We start from the raw sequence: 16,334 nt of genomic DNA, 5'->3' as shown, positions 1-16,334 counted from the left end.
AAGGAACACTGCTGGTTTTAACAAGTACTGTGAAATAAAGTGGTTTGACAACTGTAGCCTCTGAGAGCAACAGTGTAAAGCACTAAATGGATTTACAAAGGGATTTTTTTTTTCAGCCGGAGCTCCCAGGGGCTCAGTTCTGGCACCTCTCAGGTGGGCGACATTGCCATTCTAAGAGAACAAGGGAGAAGTTCGTGGTGAATTCCAGCACCTCTTTTTCTAGAATTGTTTGGGGAGGATCATGTCATAGCCACCAGGGGCCTATTTCAGAGACTATTTAAGTTTTCAGATGCAGAATGCCATGGTTTTGTGCCTTTCTGATTGGTCTAGATACTTTTGGGCTACTTTAAAACATGATCTGTATGATTAGGTCAGCAATATTTATTCTTCTTTTTTCAGATCTGTGGTGCATGATTCCCCTCCCCCTTTATAAAGAGTATTATGAAGCTTGAAAACTTGATGCATTTCTATTGAAAGATACTATACATGATCCAGCAACAAACGTTTGCTGGTAACTCCTGTTGAAATATATCCACTCTATCAGGCCTTCCCCATTCCTAAGGAGCTCCAGCCAGTATACGTGGTTCTACATTTGCATCTAATCCTCACTACAACCCTGCAAAGTAGGGTACGCTGAGAGACAGTGACTGGCCCATGGTCGCTCAGTCATCTTCATGTGGATGAGTGAGGATTTGGATCCTGTTCTACCAGGCTGAAGTCCAACACACAAATAAGCCCATGTGATTATAAGCCTTGAGGTTGCAACCAACCTAGTCTTACCCATTGGAATCAATTGACTTGTTAGCTGCAGCCATTGGGTTTAATCATTCTAACAGATTTTGGTTGGATTGTGCCCACTGTCTAACCCTTTTATGTGTCTCAGCTGTGCAACTGAAGAGAGACACACATCTCTCCCACTTCTATCTGTATTTTGTATTTTTTTTTTTTTAAGGCAAATAAATATGACCACCAATCCAATACTATGCTTAGAACAAGCTGGGGGTTGTTTCTGAAAGAAATATCCCCCTTTAAGACTGGAGCTGGGGTAGCTCAGTCGGTAGAGCCTGGGTGGCTCAGTTGGTTAGAGTGTGATGCTGATAATGCTAAGGCTGCAAGTTCGATCCCTGTATGGGTCAGCTGCATAATCTTGCATTGCAGGAGAGTTAGACTAGATGACACTCAGGGTCCCTTCCAATGCTGCAATACTATTATTCTATGAGACTTGTAATTTCGCAGGATGTTGGGTAAAAGATTCCTGCACTGCAAGGTCCTTGTGGTCCCTTCCAACTCTATGGTTCTATGGTTTTGTTTGTTTGTTTATTTGTTTGTTTAAAAAAATCCATTCCAGGATTGGCCTGAGGCGCTTTCTGGGGAACTGTCAAACAATCACTAGTTTTCCTGGCATTTTGAATTCAGGACTTATGCATTATAGTCTCCGAAATTAAAAAACACACACAAAGTAAGCGAGAAAATGCCTCAGTTTAGACCAATTTGTTTTAAAATGCAAGAGTCGTTTGTGTGACTCAAAATTGGCCTAACCTATTTGGATACAAATCCCATGAGTTACTCTGAATTAGTAAATGTGTTTAGGATTACTAATCCTTACAGCCAGTGTGGCAGAGTGGTGAGTGTGAGACAACAACCTGGGAGACCAGGGTTCTAAATCCCCATTTGGTCATAAGGCTCCCTGGGTGACCTTGGGCAGTCACTCCTTGCTCCTTGGACAAAAAGGTGGGATATAAATGCAACAAATTAATAATAATCCTGATTTAAGCATGCTTCCATCTTAATTCCAAAATAAATGAAAAGGGGAACAAAGATACATTCGACAAGAACCCTCAAGTTCAAGCAGGGAAGGGAGACTGTTAAAAGCAATACCATTTTGATAGGGTGTTTGACAGTTCAAAGTTTCTCATACTATCTCTGTGATCTACCCTCAGTACATTTACCTCCCCTTAAAATAAGCACACAACAGTGCTAAATACTGGGTAATTATGAGCACAATTAGTGAAGATCACCAGCAGCTAGTAGTCTGGGAGGCACTACTCTCTCTGAAGAGGGCTGCCAACTTTTCAATCAGCTCAGCAGCTGTACCTTTATAGTGCAAAAATTAGCAGCTGAAATTTTCAGAGAACAATACTGTTTAAGGCTTACTTACTTCGCCAAACCTTTATTAGTATAAAAAAAGGTAAAGGGACCCCTGACCATTAGGTCCAGTCGTGACCGACTCTGGGGTTGAGGCGCTCATCTTGCTTTATTGGCCGAGGGAGCCGGCGTACAGCTTCCGGGCCATCATAAAACATCCATATATAAAAATTATTATTATTACTACTACTATTATTATTAGCCTTTATTGGCATAAGTTTAAACAATTAAATCATAAAATCATCCAAATACATTGATAATCCAAACACATTCAATATATAAAAGACTAGATAGCCACCACTGAATAAATCAGGCAACTTGAGATTTAGCTTTACAGATCTTGGCTAAAATTTTAAAATATATACAAATAAACAGCCAGGTAAAATACCGTATATAATGACGAGGATTTTTATTGGGATTTCTTCCTGCTAAATAGTGCCATTCACCACTCTAGGAAATACTATTGACAAAAACTCAGTCACCCTACCCTTGCACAGTTAAAGGTAAAGGTAAAGGGAACCCTGACCATTAGGTCCATACTTCCGGGTTAATATCAGACAGATAGAATCTGATATTTTCATTGTGCCATGATGTTAGACTACCCAAAAAAGGGATAGTACGCATTGTACAATGGACATAGCTGGTTGTACAATGGACAGTAGAAAAGGATATGTTCTACAGTGCCTGGCACATTCAAAGAACATCTGCAATGTCTATCATCCTGCTCTCACAGTGGCCAACCAGATGCCCCAATGGGAAGCCTGGACTCCCCAAGCACAAAAACACTCTCCCCTCCTGTGTTTTCCAGCAACCTGGCATTCAGAAGCATTACTGCCTTGGAAAGGCGGGGTAGAACATAGGTCCCCATGTGTGCAAGTTTGCTTGTTTGTTTGCAGTGCCCACACAGTCATTGGCACCAAAATGCCAGTTTGTATTCCGCCACCCCTTTTAATCTTGATCTACACTTTCTAGGGAGAATATTATTTTTTTAAAAAAAAAAAAATCTGTTGCAATCTCCCTCAAAAACCTGTTTGCAATATAAAGGTTTTTGCAGTAGCCCCCCCCTGCCCCACCCATTCTGGAAGCACCCTAACGAGCAGAGCTATGCAGACATACTCTACCTGTCCCTGTGATCATGCAAAGTGGGTAAGAGGAGCCCACTCCACCTGCTGAGGAGCACCCTTCCAGCAGAGCAGAAGAGGAGCAAATGCAGCTCCGAGCAGGACAGAGGCTTGTTTTGAAGGGGCCTCTCCTCTTTTCAAGAGGAAGCTGAAAATGGGGAAGATAAAGCTGAGGTTAGATGACAGGAAATATCTGGATGTGAAGTGACAACATGTCAGCATTGAGAAATATTGCTGCAAAAACAAGGAGCTTCTTGTCTTGAGCTGTGTGGCAAATACCACCAGCTGCTCCCACTTGACACCAAATTAGGACTGCATTTCTAAGTAATGTCCTCTCCATCCTGCAGCTAGGGGTTTATCCACATTTACCTTTTCTTTGCCCTTTGCAGACACGGTCCACACTTTAAAGCTCTGTGTTCGAGCACACAAACCCTTTTCTTTTCTTTTTTGCTCTTGAGCTTTCCCTACGAAAACCCGCTCCTTAGCACTCAGTCAGAGCAAACATCGATCTGCAGAAAACCCGAATTGGTGTTTGCTCCAACTGAGCGGGTTTTGAAGGGAAAGTTCTGAAAGAGCACTCGGACGCAGAACTTTAAAATGCAAACCTGCGCCTGGAAAGAGCAGAACAAAACGTCGCTGTGGATAAGCCCTTTGAGTACGAACTAAAATGTTGTGAGATGCAATCCATTTAAAGCAAGGCTTAAGAAATGAAAGGGTGGTGGTGTTAGAGCTAGGGGAGACTGTGGAGCTGGCCCAAGAGAGTTTGCCATGACCAGTGGCTGGCAGCACACTGTACCATCTGCACAGGGCACCCCCCACCCAGCATACCAAGAGATCCTTGTTGGAGGCCATGTTGCTTCAGTGATGTCCCTGAAACCATTATCATCCCACTGAGTGCCATTCAAGTGGCTTGTTCAGTTGAGTGGGTCCTAGGCAGTGAATCCATTGCCCCCACCCCTTTGAATTTCTGGCTTGCTTTGGTTAGGTTTCTAGAAGCATTTGGTCAAGACAGAATGACCAATGCTCTGTTTGGTGTGCATGAGTGGCTAGGACCAGAAAACTTGATGGCCGGTAACGCTCATGCTAATCACCTCAATGGAAACATCACCATGGGACTTGCATTGAATGTGGTCAAAGGAACAGTGAGGACTTGCGGGAAGGGCCAAAACTCAGGAATCTAGCAGACAGAAGTCAACATGACAAGCGACACATGGTCTGTGTCCAGCACCATGTAATGACAGCAAAGACATGTGAGCCAGTGTATGTTGTAGAGCAACAAGCCCAAGAGACAGTGAACCTATCTGGTGTGGCTGATACACATCAAAATCCACTTTTGGTGAGAAAAGGTGAGAGTTAAACAAAAAATCCTTTTAAGCGTTCGTTCATTAACCAGCCGAGTTAGACTTTGGCTTAGCTTATTTGGCATTACTTATAATTTGCTTGTTAAACCCCTATCACAGCTGAATATCAGGGTATTAGGACTCAGTTCAACATTTGAAGTTTGAATATCAGCTTGACTCAACTTCCTTCTTAAATGTTCTCAGAGAGAAGGCGAAAATCATAATGTAAAATGCAATATTCGTATTGAAATTCAGGAGAAAGGTTGAGAAGACAATTGCATGTTTTGAGTTCAAACACTCGCTCAAGTGCCACAGCTCTTGTAACTGTGTGGTGGTAGGGATCCTTCAGTGTGTTGTCTCTCTAGAGCAGTGAGACATAACAGTGGAAAATGGAATGTAGGCTTAGCTTCTCTGATTAAAGTTTGAATTCCAATAGACTTCCTCATCTGGTGGGGGGCTAGAGGTGGGAAGGTTCTAAATCACACAGTAAAACGTCGTCGTCATCATAATCATGTTATTATTTATATGCCACCCATCAGACTGGGTTGCCCCAGCCACTTTGGGCGGCTCCCAACAAAATATTAAAAACACAATATAACATCAGCCATTCAAAACTTCCCTGAACATTAAGGGATCATGGTGGCACTCAATAAGCATGTTCAGCTGGCTCCCTCATACCTCATTTTTAATGGAGGAAAGGAAGATGGCAAAAAACTGAAGTTTTCCTTCTCTCCTTAGTTGTTAATTGATGATTCAGCTGAAAGCCAGGCACAGGTTGTCCTGCTCTCCCCACTGCCCAAAGCAAACTTGCAATGGGTTATACCAGAACTTAATTAGCGTGGGTGCATAATTACATTGGCCCTCCTTGTGCTCTCGCACACACAATGAAGGTTTGCCTCATCACCTACAAACTATTCCCATCCATTGCTAACAAGCAGTAGATTCACTGAGAATGTGGTTGCTGTAGTCTTCCTCTTTCATTTCAAGTGTTTAATGAAAGAGGAATGGAGAAAAATAATGTTTATTTAAAAATAGACTGCACAGAAGGAAGATACTACCCCAAAAGTATGCATCATTTATTTTTTTGAAAAACACTGAAGATGTCCTCCCTCTTTGATTACCTGCAATCCAATGGCTGTGATGAATGTCTCTTAGAAACTTATGTTTGGTTGGTGGGTTATAATGCTGTGTTGACACTTGTGGTGGAAATGGTGGAAAGTTTCGAGTCTTACAGTGGTACCTCAGGTTAAGTACTTAATTCGTTCTGGAGGTCCATTCTTAACCTGAAACTGTTCTTAACCTGAAGCACCACTTTAGCTAATGGGGCCTCCTGCTGCCGCCGTGCCACCCCAGAGCATGATTTCTGTTCTCATCCTGAAGCAAAGTTCTTAACCTGAGGTACTATTTCTGGGTTAGCAGAGTCTGTAACCTTAAGCGTATGTAACCTGAAGCATATGTAACCCCAGGTACCACTGTATATAGAATCACAGGATCATAGAATTGTAGAGCTGGAAGGGGTCCCAAGGATCATCTAGTCCAACCCCCTGCAATCCAGAAATCTCAACTAGATCCTACATGACAGATGGCCATCCAACCTCTGCTTAAAAACCTCCATGGAAGGATGTTAACACTTGTGAATTGCTGGCAGCAATTGGTTGCTGGCAGCAGAAAAGGCCTTAGGTCCAAAATTCAAGTGACAATAAATGAATGTGTCCCTATATGAAGTGAATTTGGACTAGTAGGTTGCCATACCAAAAAAGGCTGGGAACCACCGATCTAAAGCATTTTTATGCCACTTTAACAGTCATGATTTCCCCATCAAAGAATCATGGGAACTGCAGTTTGTTAAGGGCACTAAGAGTTGTTAGGATACACCCCCCTATTCCCAATGAAAGCCCTCCAATCACTTTGCAATTTAAAAAGAAGTCAGCATGCACATGCACATTTTTTAGTGCATTTTACTAAATATCTGAAATTTTGCAGATGTCACTGGATTCCAACTCTTATCAAGCCTAGTTAGTGTGGCCAGTGGTCAGGGATTGTGCTCAGGACCACAATACCCCAAGGACCATCTTTCTCCATATGAACCTATCTGGACCCTGTGATCATCCTCTGAGGCCCTTCTTTGTGTGCCTCTTCCACAAGATGTCCAGAGGGTGCCAACACAGGAACAGGCCTTTTCTGCAGTGGCTCTGCGTTTGTGGAATGCTCTCCCTAGGGAGGCTCCAGGCCTTTGGCTAATTAAACAATCTATGGCCTTTTAAACTTTCTGTGGGGGGGGGTTATTGTTTTTGTTTGTTACTATGGTATGTATTTCTGTGTTTTTATAAAGTACTTTGGGATCCTCAGATGAAGGGCAGTATAGAAATTTAACAAACAAACAAATGCTCTTCCTCCTTACAATAAGTAGTGAATTTGCATGCTTGCACACTTGCACAATTGTAGATGGTGGACAAAGATAAGAACCCCTGATGTGAAGGAAGGGTGATGACTGAAAAAGGACCAGGATTTAAGTTTCTGCCAAATTAGAAACAAACATGGCAATTTGTTGGGCTTCATAACACCACCAATACTCTGGGCATCTTTTAGCAATTCCTTAGGGTGTTCAGTGTGGAGGGAAAGAAAGACAGAGAACTAAATATTACAAAGTGAGTTCCTGTGTTCCTCCAACATTCTGCACTTACTCCCTCTCCAGCAGCAGCTGTGTTGTGATGTAATGGAGTACTGTACAACATTTGATCAATCTGATTTTGAAACAAAATATCTTACTGGGACCTGAAATTGGTACTGATTAATTAACAAACTTTGGAATTTTGCAATTTAATAAATAAGGATTTAATTTAACACTTGTTAACTGCTGCAAATGTAGTAATCACTAAATCATTGGAAGTGCCTTGATGTGGACCTCCTTGAAACCCGGACTGCACAGATTTGGGACATAATACCTACGGACAAACTTGCCACTTTGCAACAAGAACACTGAAAGGGAACAAGAGCATTGCTTTTATGCAACATCCTCTGACTTTATTCACCTTGTACAATCAATTGAACACAGCTTCTGCCCTCCAGAAATGCACTGGAACGGCGCATTTGTTTAATGATTTTGTACGTCTACGTCAGAAATTGGAACATAATGGATACTGTTTTTGTGTATAAAACAAGTTCCACAGTGGGGAAGTGGGGAAGACTTACATTTTCTGGATGTTGCATTTGTAATTGTTTATATATCTTAAAAATGAATTTAAAATTTTTAAAATAAAAAATAACTTAAGAAGAGTCCTGCTAATTCAGGCCAATGGCCCATCTAATCCAGCATATTGTTTTCACAGTGGCCAAAAAGATTCCTGTGGGGAACCTGCAAGCAGGACTCAAGCACAAGAACATTTTGCCCTCCTGTGCTTCCCAGAAGCTGATCTCCATAAGCATTTCTGCCTCCAACCATGAAGGTAGAGCATACGCTCCATCATGACCAGTAGCCATTAATAGCTTTGTCTTCTGTGAATGTGCAGATATAACAAACCTGCAAGTGTCTTGGGGCCTCCTATCTCCTACCGTTTTGTTTTCAGACTTCAGCCGACACTGAAGATTCATTTTTCTTCTTTAAAAATGTAATGAGTGGAGGATATTGCTGCTGCTTGATGATTATGTGTTTGTCATCTTTATTTAAAGTTCTAAGCGTCTTCTTTTCCCCCCTGAAAAAACGGAACTGTGAAGTCTTAGCTGCTTCTCATATGAGATGGGTGTGATAAGAAAACCCCAACTGTTACAGACCTTGGTTATGAAGAGTTCCAGCCTCTGGACGGCCTTCAAAGCATCCTCCACTAAACACAACATCACAAATGTACATAGTTCCTTCCACTTAGAGTGCCCAGGGGTTTAATTTTGTAAACGGGTCATTTAAACGTTACAAAGAGGTAGTTAGCAACATTTTTTTTAAAAAAAAATCCAACCATGTGAATCCCCTGCCCCACAGTACATATGGATTGAAGGTGGAGATGGCAACAACATACTGTAGTTTTCGCTCTATAAGACGCACTTTTTCCCTCCTAAATGTAAGTGGAACTGTGCATGCGTCTTATGGAGTGAATGCAGGCTGCACAGCTATCCCAGAAACCAGAACAGCAAGAGGGATCGCTGCGCAACTCTTGGGGGCTTCTCCCTCCTCAGGGAAAAGCCTGCCAGCGCTGCACACACGCTCCACGCCGCTCATGAAAGGGAGAGCTGAGCAAAGCCTGGGGTGCATACAGGCTCTGCTCAGCGCTCCCTTTAAAGAATATTGTTTTTTCTTGCATTCCCCCTCTACAAAATAGGCGTGTCTTATGGTCAGGTGCGTCTTGTGCAGTGAAAAATACGGTAATCTGCATGCTGTAAAAAAACAGACCCTTGTACTCATTTATGGGAGCACCCATCCTATAATAACCTCACCCAAATCCTCACACAAACTGTAAGTGGCACCCCAACATGGCACCAGTAACACCAGTAGACACCCACTCGGGGCCCACCAAGGCCTCACCCAATTTTATTTTATTTTATTTTTAAATGAGTTTTGGGGGAAGTGGCTGTTTGGTTGGGAGGTCTGTTGGGTTTTTTTAGCAAGTTCAGACACATCTGTCCTGGTGGGTAACATGGCAAGAAGAGTGAGAGACAGGAATAGGAAATGCTTTACTTCCTACCTCATGGAGGTAAAGGTACATGACCTAGCTGAGCCTAGGAACAGAGCTCTCTGGTCTTAACCCCTTCATGTAATAACTCGCATTTATGCATAGTTATGTTTGACTGCAATTTCCCACTCTAAATTTGATGCACTTCCAAAAGGGAAGGATAAACTGTGCCCTTCTTTGCCTCGTTGAACCTTGTTCTTTTGCTTCTCTGTGGTCTTACATGAAGATGATGTACAGATGGTACACAACACCAGTGCAGTTAGGGAAAATGTACAAAACTAGTTCAAATATATGTTGGAAGTGTAAGGAAAAGGAGGGGACATTTTATCATATGTGGTGGGATTGTAAGGTAATTAAAAAATTTTGGGAAATGATATACAACAAATTGAAGAAAATGTTCCATTTAACATTTGTTAAAAAACCCGATGCATTTTTGTTGGGGATTGTAGGGAAAGACCTGCCAAAAAAGTTGAAAAACATCTTCATGTATGCGACAACGGCCGCAAGAGTTCTGGTAGCACAAGGATGGAAGACTGAAGAAACCCCAACTAAAGAATCATGGCAAGAAAAATTGATGGACTATGCAGAACTGGCAAAACTGACATATAAGCTACGGGATAAGGATAACTGTGACTTTAAGGATGAATGGGAACCCTTTACAAAGTATCTGAAGACGCAACAAAGCGAACTGGACTCCTTGGCTGGTTTTGAATAAACATTCTCAAACCTTTTATTGATAATAATCAGCTAAATAGTTTGAGGATCTATACAACTTTGTAACATGCAGAAAACAGCATTCTTAGAGAAACCAAAGACTGGAACTGAGGGAAGTTGGGGGGTGGGGTGGGTTTTGTGGGGGGGGGGGGGGAGGAAAAATGGGGAGAACAAGGATGATATGTTTTTGGATAATATGTCTTGTTATAATTTTGAATTTTTTTTTTAAAGATTGCTTCTCTGTGGTCATCACACAGCTTAGTCTACTCACCCACAAATTCTGAAGAAAAACAAACAAACAAACAAACAAACAGCTCTTTGCACATAGGCTGTATTCATGCAGCATTTCATTTCATTTCCATAACTGCTGATTTCCACATTATATTTGAACAGTCACATGATGTAGAATGCATTTCTAGAAAACTAAGGACAACTTTAGCACTCATTTCCGTGTTGGTCCAGAAAAAAATACATTTGCAGCCCTCTTAACCCAGAAAATCGCAGGAGTAGAGCTGGAATTTGGGGCAATACACCAGCATGTAGTTCTTCCCTGATATTTTCAGGGGAGAATAATGGGGGAACAGAAGCAGGCAGGTCTGGATAGAGTGGGGAAGTTATGACATGGCCTTTGTTGTTGTGCCACACCATGCCCACTGGTGTGGATGAAATTTAGCATTATGACATGGTGGCATATTGGTCAAAATGCCACAGTTCCATAAAGCAACAGGTACAGCAGTGTGAAAGCAAACAAGACAGAAGTGCTAGCATGATAATCAGGCAAACTAACGCAATATTCCTCATGTCTGAAGGCACTTTGCTTATTCCACTATTGATATCAATGAGAGGATTTGATCTGAGAGGTCTCATATACATAAAGGTAAAAGGTAAAGGTACCCCTGCCCGTACGGGCCAGTCTTGACAGACTCTGGGGTTGTGCGCCCATCTCACTTAAGAGGCCAGGGGCCAGCGCTGTCCGGAGACACTTCCGGGTCACGTGGCCAGCGTGACATCGCTGCTCTGGCCAGAGCCAGAGCCAGAGCCAGAGCCGCACACGGAAACGCCGTTTACCTTCCCGCTGGTAAGCGGTCCCTATTTATCTACTTGCACCCGGAGGTGCTTTCGAACTGCTAGGTTGGCAGGCGCTGGGACCGAGCAGCGGGAGCGCACCTCGCCGCAGGGATTCGAACCGCCGACCTTTCGATCGGCAAGCCCTAGGCGCTGAGGCTTTAACCCACAGCGCCACCTGCGTCCTCTCATATACATAGAGACACTTTAACCATGGTGGTAAGCCGTGGGGTATAGGGGATTTTAATTCCCCTCCTGAGTGGAAACCACCAGGGGCAATTGGAACCAAACCAAACCAAAGCAAACCAAACACCACATACATTTATTCTCTCCAGAACTGTCCTGCTCAGATTGTTGTTATTCACGTGTCCCAAACAGGTAGATCACTCTTATGTTGGCTTATGTGTAGTGACAGGGCCAAGTTGTTGGCGGTAGCCCTCATATATCTTGACCAAGGTATGTTTTGTTTTGTTTTTTATTTATCACACTTATATCCTATCTTTTTCTCCAAGGAGCTCAAGGTGGCATACATTACTCCCCCCACCCATTGAATTCCCACAACAACCCTGTGAGGTGGGTTAGGCTGAGAAACAGAGGCTGGCCTAAGGTCACAACCCTGTCAGCTTCATGGCTGAGTGGGGATTTGAACCCTGGTCTATCACAGGTCCTAAACTGACACTCTAACCACCACACCACACTGTCTATAAATCTAACCATTGCTTCACGCTGCTTTCTATATGAAAATGGTTTCCATGTAAGCCAAGAGTGGGGAACCTTTTCAGCCTGAGGGCCACATTCCCTTGTGGGCAACCTTCTGGAGTCCACATGCGAGTGGTGGGCAGGGCCAGGGGTGAAAGTGAGGGAGCAGGTCGATGGATTTCACTCTCACGTGTATTCTGGCCACACAAAAGTCAGAGGCTTCATCCAAGCAAACAAAAGGTATTCGTATTAGAATTACTACTAGAATTACCACTGCCTTTCACCAGCAGATCCCAGGGCAAGTCACAACAATTAAAATTTAAAAAGAGTTATATTTCAATCACAGGGATAGGTTGGGCCCTAAAACACACATATCTGGCGTCTGGCATTTCTGAAGCCAGACGCATCTCTGTGGGGAGGGAATTCCACGATATAGGGGCTGCCACAGAGAAGGCCCTCTCCCAGGACAACCCCCACAAAAAGAAAACACCCGAGGGAGGTAGAATTAGTGGAAGGGCCCCTATGCTGATCTTAACACTCAGGAGGGCCTGTAGGAGATGAGGAGTCCTTTCAGATAACTGGGGCCTGAGTCTTTTAGGGCTTTGAACATTAACGCAAGAAATCTTGACTTGCTCATGGAAATGAACAGTTAGCCAATGCAGCTCTTTTAGAACAGGGGACCTTATGAGTTCTAAATACAACCTCAGCCAGTAATCAAGCTGTTGCATTTTGGACCAGCTGGGAGTTTCTGAGTTATCTAGTCCATTACAATTATCCAACCTGAAAGCTACCAGAGCACAGAGCGCAGTAAACAAGTAATCTATCATTTGTTCAAGCACATAGTCTAGCCAGGCAAAAGCACTTGAGAAGAGCATGGAGCGGGAGTGGTAACACATGAATCCTAGGAAAGGGCATGGCCCCAGAGGTAATCCTGGGGCCAGATTGAGAGGCCTGGAGGGCTGCATTTGGTCCCCTAGGCCTGAGTTTTCCCACCCCTGTTATAGAGTGTGCGCGCAACATGAAGCAGACCTGTAGCTACAGAAAGTTTTTAGGGGGCTGGTGACAAGCAAAGGCCAGCTTATCAGCCCCTCCTGAAGCTCCTAAAGTATCTGTCACAGGCCAGCCCTAAAGAGTTGTGTGTTTATCCCTCTTGCCTGTGAAGAGGCAGCGGATGTGTCATTTATCTGCCACCACTTGTCTTCCCCAACCAAGACAACATTTCAACACTGTTCCCTCTGCTTGCAGAGTCATTGCCAGGGGGAAGTGACTGACCGCTGGGCTTTCAGCTCCTCCTGGGTGGACCGTCTTGCTCAAGACTTGACAGTTGGGGCTTTGCATCAGCTTCTATCCGCTGTGGCAATGGAGGTTCTTCCTCAATAGCTTACTATGCTTTTCAGCTGCTGCAGAATCAGAGAGGGAGGGGGCCAGGAAGGGGCCAGGGCTGTGCCTAGCTCAGGCTATGGGGACACATTTTTATGCTCTCTTAAGGAAACACATCTTCTAGTTAATTATTTATTTCTGTAGGCTTCGTGAATTGACCCCACAAGTTGATAAACACCATGGCAGTGTGCAAAAAAGAAATAAATACAAAATACAAATATAAATCCACCTGTACAGCCAACAGGGACAATATTCAACAATGCCTGCCTGAATAAAAAAGTATTGAGGTGCCTTAAATGACAAATTTTTGGCACCATCTAAATTTCCAGAGGGAGTATATTCAAAGAACGAATGCTACCCATTGCGTGGAACAAACTTCTTTGGTTGAATAAAGTTCAGTGAAGTATTTAAAAAATATCTGAACTACACCTGAAAGTAATTCCCATAATTACTGGGTGAACTAAAGGTGTCTTAAGTTCATTTTGAGGTAAAAAACTGAATAATTTCTAGTTCATCCTCCAGCAGCAGCCATGGACTCTTTTATTTATAAAGAAAGTTAGAAAGCAAAATGTTGAGGCAATTTTCTAAGGCTTGTTAGGCAGATATGGAGGTGCTGTTGTTGTTAACGACACTTAGTCATTTGATCACTGTTGCTATGACATCAGAGGGAGAGAGTTCCCTTCCAACAGAGCCACTTGCAGTGAGAAGGATAGAGTCTAAGAACAAAGTGAATGATGCTTTGTGTCTTTAACAGCTGTGTGACAGGCAGAAATTAAAAAGAGTGAGCCTTTGCTGCTATGGAGATGCAATAATGGAGAAAGCTTCACCTGTTGACATTCTGTCTGTCAGGCTTCTTACTACCTGTGTATGACCCCCTTACACTTTTGAATGGTATATTTCAGTAAATAAGTTTGTAGCAACTTATTGTGAACTAAAAATGTTCATTTGGATGAACGTAAACTGAACAGTTTTGTTTTGCAAAAGTACAAACTTCAACTAGAAGCAGTTTCTTTTTGGACAGGTGGAACTTGAACTTATAGAACTAGTTTCTTTTTTTAAAAAACCCATGAACCTCCAAGCACTGGGGCTACTGTACTCAAAACTCTGTTCCAGGTGCTCGTTGAATGAACTTCAGTGGCATGTGATACTCACAAGAGGGTATCACTTGATGACCTAAGGGTTTAAGCAGGATGTTATGAGAAAAGGTGGTATCTCAGGTGAACATTGCTAGGGTGATTATAGACTTCATACGTTAACAGTAAAAACTTAAGTTTGGCCTGGTTGCTATTTAGCAGCTAGCAAAGATCACTCAACAGTGATGTTACATGCTGGCAGCAGGTTACTCCTAACAGCAGCCTAGTTATGGCATTCTGCCTTAGTTTCAGCTTCCAAGGGCAGCCCCACAGAGAATGTGCTGTCATTATCTAACCCCAAGATTACCAGTACATGAATCACAGTGGCCAACCTATCCTTGCCAAAAGCTGGTATATCAACGGAAGCTGTTAGAAAGCACTCCAAGCCACTGAGGCTACTTGGGCCACTGGTGACAAAGATGGATCAAGGAGCATAGCTAGGTTATATACCAAATCCTTCAGCCCTGTCCAGAACAGGTAATTGACCTATCTCTTGCGCCCGAGAACCATTCACACACAGGGCCTCCATCTTTCCAAAATTCAGCACATTTATTGGCCCTCCTCAGCATCTAGCCATCAGTTTTAAAAAGTTACAGACAGCATGGTAAGGCAAGTGTCCCTCACCAGACCTCAAGTTTGTAATGTTGTTTACTGGGAGGGGTGAGCCAGTAGGAAGGTTGGATGATGCAAATGTACCAACAGGAACACCGGATTTGCTTTCCCAGTATGTCTGCACCACACTGGCCTCACTACTGCCTCCCCCTCTATGCCCCCACCCTCCATAAGCAGCAACAAAATTGACCAGAAGCCCATCGTCGCTCCACTTGGGCACCAAACAGTTGAAGAGGTTGCAAAATGTGAAGCTGTAATTAACACAGGGGCAGACATGTGGGAGAGTGGCTCAGGTCTGGAAGGAAGCATTTGTTCAAATAATTGCCATTACTAGACAAAACATCTCAAAATATCCAGCTCTGGCTATGCTCAGTCATTTCATGGGAGATAATACTATCTTACAGCTCATTACAACAAGGTAGAGGAAGAACTTGAAGGGTGCTTGTCTGACTGATGAGTACGATAAAGTGCAGCAAATAGCACATGTGGAAAATTGACCAATAAAATAAAATTGGCACAAGGCTTGAAGCACAATGACACCTTTGCAACCGAGTGGTACAGCTTTGTAATGTACAGAGCTAAAAATGAAAACAGAGGACTCCTCTCACATTATAAAACCTTTCTGTTAACACAAATTGTTTATTGCCTTCTATACAAATGGTAAACTGGGATAAGAACTTACCGGTAAGTTTCTTGGACGTTATTTTGCATGCATTGACTAAACACCATCTGCTGGGTTAGGGCGGGGTGTTTTATTACTTATCTATATAAGAAAAGAAAAAAGAAAGAAAAACAACACCTCAACTAACTGGAAGCACCACATCATGCCCCCAACAACTGTTTAAAGACTTACATGACTTCCCTTGATTCATATGGCCAATAGAGCAATCTACTTATTCAAATGTGCCATCTGACTTGGCCAGAATTATGGATACTCCATGTCCACATGAGCAGGACACAGGATTACATAGGTTACTCAAGCAGAAACAAATATTCAGAAATATTTGAGATTTGCAGATAGTTTGCATTTTTAAATTTCCAAAATACAAAAATAAGCAGCAAAATACAAGAATAACAGCATAATTTCCAAAATACAAAAATAACAGAAAATTTCCCAAAATACAAAAATAACAGAAGCTAATGTGTTTAACAACTTCTTCTTCTTCTTCTTCTTCTTCTTCTTCTTCTTCTTCTTATTGCCCTTCACCTCACTAGCAGAGTATGTTCTGAAGTTTCCTTCTTGGTTAAAATTTTAAACAGGAAATCCAAATGCTAATTTTTGAATGTGAGTTTTTACCTGGAAATTTTAATGCATTACTTAGACTTGTTGGCATCTACTGATTGTTTAAAATGAGGAAGCTCTCAAATAGTCAACCTGTCAAATACCAAATGCTATTGCATACAATTATCTGATGCAGGATATTTGTGTGTGCCAGCCACCAAATACTGCCTTAGCACCAACTA

The 16,334-nt window shown here is 42.7% G+C and overlaps 1 long non-coding RNA gene across 2 annotated transcripts in view; it reads right to left on the bottom strand.

The window, feature by feature from the left end:
• LOC307208057 overlaps positions 1-16,334 on the bottom strand; it is a 43,869-nt gene that overhangs the window by 4,664 nt on the left and 22,871 nt on the right. For both annotated transcript variants that reach the window (XR_013834951.1, XR_013834952.1), the window contains exon 3: positions 3,267-3,414. This is a non-coding gene — a long non-coding RNA (uncharacterized lncRNA). The remainder of the gene's footprint in view (positions 1-3,266; positions 3,415-16,334) is intronic.

Source organism: Podarcis cretensis (genome assembly GCF_951804945.1).
Source record: "Podarcis cretensis genome assembly, chromosome: Z".
NCBI classification, from domain to species: domain Eukaryota; kingdom Metazoa; phylum Chordata; class Lepidosauria; order Squamata; family Lacertidae; genus Podarcis; species Podarcis cretensis.
This window is presented reverse-complemented; position numbering and strand designations above follow the sequence as displayed.